The sequence below is a fragment of the Myodes glareolus genome, chromosome 4, assembly GCF_982192425.1.
Source record: "Myodes glareolus chromosome 4, mMyoGla1.1, whole genome shotgun sequence".
Classification (NCBI taxonomy): Eukaryota; Metazoa; Chordata; class Mammalia; order Rodentia; family Cricetidae; genus Myodes; species Myodes glareolus.
In genome coordinates, this window is record NC_142029.1 from 50,229 (window position 1) to 56,505 (window position 6,277).

A 6,277-nucleotide genomic window follows, 5' to 3' on the forward strand; every position below is an offset into this window, starting at 1 on the left:
GGTCCTGCAGTTTGGAGGTATACAAGTCCATACCTGGCTTAGCCACGTGGGGCTGAGCACCCTTGCCTGCACATGCTCAGATCAGCAAATGGCATCAACCAATCAGCATTCAAGCCTCTCCACCGTTTAAAAGCAGCTGCCTCTGGGCTCTACTTGCTCTCTCTAAGCTTTCTCTTGTCCCTGCTCTATCTTCCCTTCCCCCAATTTTCCTCAATCGAATGCTCTGAATAAAGACGTGACCAGGGAAGGAATTCTCGTTTTTAGTGGCGTTCATTCCTGCTGGACAGGATGCGCGTCGCAACTGGTGCTCGAAACCCCGGGACGCCGAGGGACCCTGACAACTACGCCGGGGGACCCTGAGAAGGAAGCGCCCAGCAACTGGTGCTGAAAGCCTGGGAGAAAAAGCCGAGATCAGACACCGGACAGAGAGCCGTGAATTTCAGAACTCTGCCACGTGGAGCGGTGAGTGACGTCAGTTAAATCCTCCAGAAAGGGGAGGAAAAAGAATGGAAAAAGTATAGGCCTAAAAAGAAAAGAAAATAGAAAGAATCAAAGTTAAGGTATCTGAAAGAAGGTACAGAAAGCAACGGGGAAGAAAAAACCCCTCAAGTTCAGTGCAGGTGGAGCTGAGAAAAAGCGAGGTTTACGTTTGGGAGATCCGCGGCTTCCTCCGTTCGTACTCGCTGTTAGAGACTCTGGGCAACAGTCTCGTAGGGAGGAGGGCTTGATCATGTTTGAAGACTGCCTTCCCTGTTCTTAAAGAGCCACACAGTTTTTGAGGTGATTTTCGCCTAATTTTGTTAAGAGAGCTCAGTCTCTGGCTCTCACATACAGAAAACTTTAATTTTGATTGAGGAAGTAGCCGGCGTGGTGGCGCACGCCTTTAATCCCAGCACTTGAGCTCTGAGCACAAACTCTGAACCGCATTTCCATAGCAACATGGGCGGGCGGAGGAAGCTCATCGGCGGGGCCACGTGCTGAGTGCTCGTCACTCCCCGGCCCCTGGGAAGGTCTGAGACTGGAGCCCCCGCAGCCCTAACCGGGCCCTCCGCGTGCGGGCAGACCGGGCAGGAGAGGCCCCCCCACGGGTGGGCGGATGCCCCCCCTCGCCGGAGCTTGGAAAAGACTCACGGCCGGCGGTGCGAGTTCATTGCCTGAGGTGAGGCAGGGTGCACAGTTCGCAGGTACAGGATAAACGGCGAGCCCGCGCACGGCCCGGGGTGGGGCCATGCCTTTGTTTGGGCCACAATGGGCCACAATGGGCCGTGCCTCAGCCGCGGCCGCCAAGAATTCAGTCAGATAAAAACATTTGTCGCCAAAAATTCAGTCAGATTCCCCAAAAAATGCACATCGTCCCGCCTTCAGCAGGAAGTAGTCAGATCGATTGTCGACGCCCATTTTCCCTCAAAGAACTGGTCGTAATTATCATAATAAAGGCGTGTCAACCTGGTTACCGATATCCTAGGTAACAAAGGCGGACCTATTGCCTCAAGCAACGGGTGGAATAAACAATGCTACCTAGAGGTTTTTTTTTTCATCTGAATAGAGCTGGAGAGATGGCTTAATGGTTAAGAATGCTGCCTGTTCTTCCAGGGGTCATGAGTTCAATTCCCAGTGACAACTGTTTTAGTTTTAGACAATAGAGGGGGACTACCAGTGATAGCTTCCCCCAGAGAAAGGATTTCTCTTGCATTCTTTACATTTAATTTTTAATTCAAAATTTTGCTGGAAAAACAACAACAGACAGAGACGCTCTGTTTGAAAGCAATTCCGTCTAATTCTAAGGCCTGCTTTAATGGCACAGGCAAACAAGATTTGCTCTTTGAAACGGAGACCTGCAAGTCTCTAAGTTCAAAACCAGCCTACTTCCAGTACTGATTGTGCTGAATTTTTACACTGAGAGTTTTTAATACTCTTAAATGTTAATTTGGGAGGAGAGTTTTGTTTATGTTTTTCTAGGAATGCTGACATACATCTGGATGCCAGCAAGACTGACAAGAGAAATAAAGAAGAAAGATGACCCAGTGAATGCTGAGTGTCCTGCTGTGGAAGATTCGTGTGGAGACAGCAGAGATGACCTTCTGGGTGGTGTCAAGAGCAGCTGTTTCACACCATCGACTTGAGCAGCACCCTGTACAACCTCTTTTCTCTTAACAATTTTCTGACTGACTCTATTCTGCCTTTTCCTTCCTTAGGAATGGGTAGGAGCAGAGATATTCTTGGCATGCTGTGTCTAGGTGGAAGTGCTGTATGTCTTTGACTGGTGTGCTACCTGCTAGCCCAAGTGAGGAGGGACAAGGTCTTTGTGGCACAGGCCTTGGCAGCCTTGGTATGTGTATCCTCACCCCAAGTTTGGCTCTCAGCCTCAAAAGAGCTCATAGGCAATTAGCCATGCATAGCCTTTGCACCCTCTAGGGACCAGATAGTCCCACGACATAGAGGAAGGTATGCATAGGCGGAAGGTGTGCAGACACAGCCCTAGCACTCCCAGGGTAGTTGTCCCATTGCACGGGAAGGGTGTGTCTTGTTTTTCTTTTCTTTAATCAGTCCACACATCATGAGGTGGGGACCAGATTGGAAAATAGTTTTGCCTTATTGCTTTTATTTACAGTAGAAGGGGGAGATGTAGGAAGCCACCTGGAGGCACAGGTGGTCCTGCAGTTTGGGGGTATACAAGTCCATACCTGGCTTAGCCACGTGGGGCTGAGCACCCTTGCCTGCACATGCTCAGATCAGCAAATGGCATCAACCAATCAGCATTCAAGCCTCTCCACCATTTAAAAGCAGCTGCCTCTGGGCTCTACTTGCTCTCTCTAAGCTTTCTCTTGTCCCTGCTCTATCTTCCCTTCCCCCAATTTTCCTCAATCGAATGCTCTGAATAAAGACGTGACCAGGGAAGGAATTCTCGTTTTTAGTGGCGTTCATTCCTGCTGGTCAGGATGCGCGTCGCATTGGAATCATTATCAAGTCTACAAAAGGAGGTTCAATGTGGGAAAGATTTCTTCAATGCTTCAAAGGAAGCCACAGTACATAAAGCAAAACTTTTAACTTATCCTCACATTGATGGACAACTGATAATAGAGAGACTTGAAGAATCTGAGATTCCTTCCAAGGACAAGTGACCTCTAAAGACTAGATACTCAAATGGCCTTGACAACACAGAAGGAAAGATTAATTCTGGTAACCTGCATTGTTCAGTACTGAAGGAGAAAATTTAATCAAAGGATTAGAGGATTAGTAACAACACAAGGGTTCACACTCTATAGGCATTAGATGTAAGTCTACATAAGATGTTATTTAGATAACAAATCTCACTAATATCTTCCTCTTGATAAAAACAAATGTTATCCAGATGTGAGACATCAGACCTTGGAACACCTTCCCACTGCAAAGGACAGGCCATTTCTTGTTTTAACATTCAAATGAAATGATGCTAAATACCTTTTCTCTCTCTATTCAGAAGCTACATGGGAAGGGCATCATGCTGACCTTTGCCTGATAAAACAGCTATAAAACGGTGTGAAAGTTGGTTGTGGGTTCATCACTCTGGAGACCAACTGTAGAGGTTAAAGGGAAACAACTAAGAGATGGGGACTATTGTGAGCTAATCAAGAATGTGTTATGGACTTTTAATATTTTAGTTCTTCCCAGACAACAGTAAAGGAATTCCTTTTCTGTCTACATCTGAGAATTTGGTCTTTATAATAATCCTTCTGTAAGGTTATCACAATACTGCCACCTGATAACCCAAATTCAGGTAGGAAAACCAGATCAGTCACTGCCCCAATACTGCAATGATAGTGTTACCTGTTCAGAGAAAGGTGGGATAAGCACTGGAGGTAGAAATCAACCAGACAATTTAGGGTAAAAAAATTAAAAATCTACTTCCCACTGGTGTTCCTGATTGCTAGACTTGCCCAGAGTTCTTCAATAGCTAGTATTACCCAGATGAGCTGCAAGATAGTAGCAGGTCCCCTACAGGACTAAGCCAGCACAGCCCTTCCCAGCTTTGCCATTCCACCTTAGGGGAAGACAGGGCCCTAGTCTTGTATTTTAGTAGAAAGTCTTCCAGTCTCTCAGAATACTTCCTGTTCCTCTTCCAAGATACAGGTTCCCTTGTGTATGTATTCCATTACAGAGTCACTGACCAGTGTAACCAACCGTTCCCTCAGAGCTAAGAAGTCCTGAAGCCAAACAAAGGTCACATTAAAACAGTAACTCTTGTTAAATCAAAATGAGGCCATGAATTAGAAAACAATGAAGTGTCTATAGAAGGGCTTAGAGGCAAGAAAGAGATGATGGAAATGATGTAACTATAATCCACAAAATTATTCTAGAAAAATTATTCATAAAATGGCTTTATGATCATGTGCTACAGAGACTAGGGATTTGTATTAGAGAGCACAAAATATTAGTCACACATTTTATCTCGGGCTGTGCATCTTAAATATGTAAAATAACAGTTCTCTTAAGCAGGGCCACACCATTTTATTCAGTTCTATTTTGGGCAAACTAGTGTAACTATTGTAAATTGGTTTCATGATAAGTTATGTTCTTTATCCAGATTCTTGATTCCTTGCTCTCTGGATTCAAGAAATGGCCAGTCAGAACATTTCATAATCATCTAAAATTGATTACCTCACTACTTATTTCTAATGTAAGCTATGGTCTATAGGGGGGAAACTTGCATGCTCCTTCTTGGCCACCCCTTTCTGTGCTGGGACTACACCTGCTTTACAGTTTGTCAGTCAGAGGACACTCATTTACTCATCTATTTTCCTTCTCACTGAACAGTTAAGGTCCAGTCTTGAAACAGTTGCAGGACTTGCTTTCTGGGCAGCAGAAGCAGGATTAGGTGTTCAAAGCAATTTTCAACTCTATAGTGTGAGATAAGCCTCAGCTACCAAAGACAGAAATGATCAACAGCATTTGAGGAAAATGGAAAGAAATTCTTAATGACTGGAAACAATAGGGAATAGAAACAGATTAGAGCAGTGATGCATATAAAGTAAATAAAATTTAAAAAGTGAAAACAGGAATTATCTTTTGGTGTAGGTGGGTCTTGTTTTTATGTATTGCTTTCATCGGCTAATTAATAAAGAAACTGCTTGCTTGGCCTGATAGGTCAGAACATAGGTGGGTGGAGTAGACAGAACAGAATGCTGGGAAGAAGGCAGTGAGGTAGTCGCTATGACTCTCCTCTCTGAGACAGCTGCAGGTAAGAATCCTCCTGGTAAGCCACCACCTCGTGATGCTACACAGATTATTAGAAATGGGTTAGATCAATATATATGAGTTAGCCAATAAGAGGCTACAGATAATGGGCCAGGCAGTGTTTAAAAGAATACAGTTTCAGTGTAATTATTTCAGGTAAAGCTAGCTAGGCAGGTGGCAGGAAGCAGCCTGCCACTCCTTTTACAATCTTTTTTAAAAAAACATAAATATAATTTTTAAAAACACACAGTTATACTGACTTTGAAAAAGAGAAAAACATTCCCTGGTAGAGAGATTGACATTAAAAAGATATTACTTCACCATGCCCCTATGAGCAATGTCAGCTGCTGAGACCTGTGACCTAAAACACACAGCTACAGCTAATGGATATAATGACAGGCAGGATTGAACATATAAGTATAGAAAAGTTCCCTTGTTAGAAATTTAATATTTATTGACTCAAGCTAACCTTCCCAAATTGTACACCTCAAATCTATTCTGCCTTCATTCACATGACATAGATTAACACATGCTAGGAAGTTACAAAATCACTGATCCTGTCACATTTAGATGCTATTTCATAATGGTGACTCCAGAAGCTATTTGCTTACTGACAGTGTATGCAGTAAACTATTCCTCCTCTTCTGGTCTGAAGGTGGAAGACATGCTCCACATACAAATCCTTTTTCTGTTAATGAAATAGACATTTGACTATATGACTCCAATTTTTAATTTTAGAGCTCAGTGGTGGTTGAGTTCTTTAATCTAAGAATTTAGTTTAATCAAAAGGGAAACAAGGTCATTGCTCTGGGGAGCAATGGCATGGGATCAAGGCTACCTTATCCAACATACAAAAGTTTGTCTCAGAAACATTTTTCTACAGTGCTGGAGGTACTGCTATTCTAGAATTAATATGACTTCCCAGGAATAAATCATTCGCACACTTAAAGTTTAATAGACATGAATTCCTTTAATAACAGTATGCATTCGATGGTGGTGACAACCTGGCCCAGATTTTGCATTCCACATATACTGTCATCCTTAAGTCTTTTTTTTAGGTTCA

The 6,277-nt window shown here is 43.5% G+C and overlaps 1 pseudogene; it reads left to right on the plus strand.

Moving 5' to 3' along the window:
* Positions 1–946: 946 nt before the first annotated feature.
* LOC148122183 (Nuclear RNase P) lies at positions 947–1,187 on the plus strand (annotated as a pseudogene).
* The last annotated feature ends 5,090 nt before the right edge of the window (positions 1,188–6,277 follow it).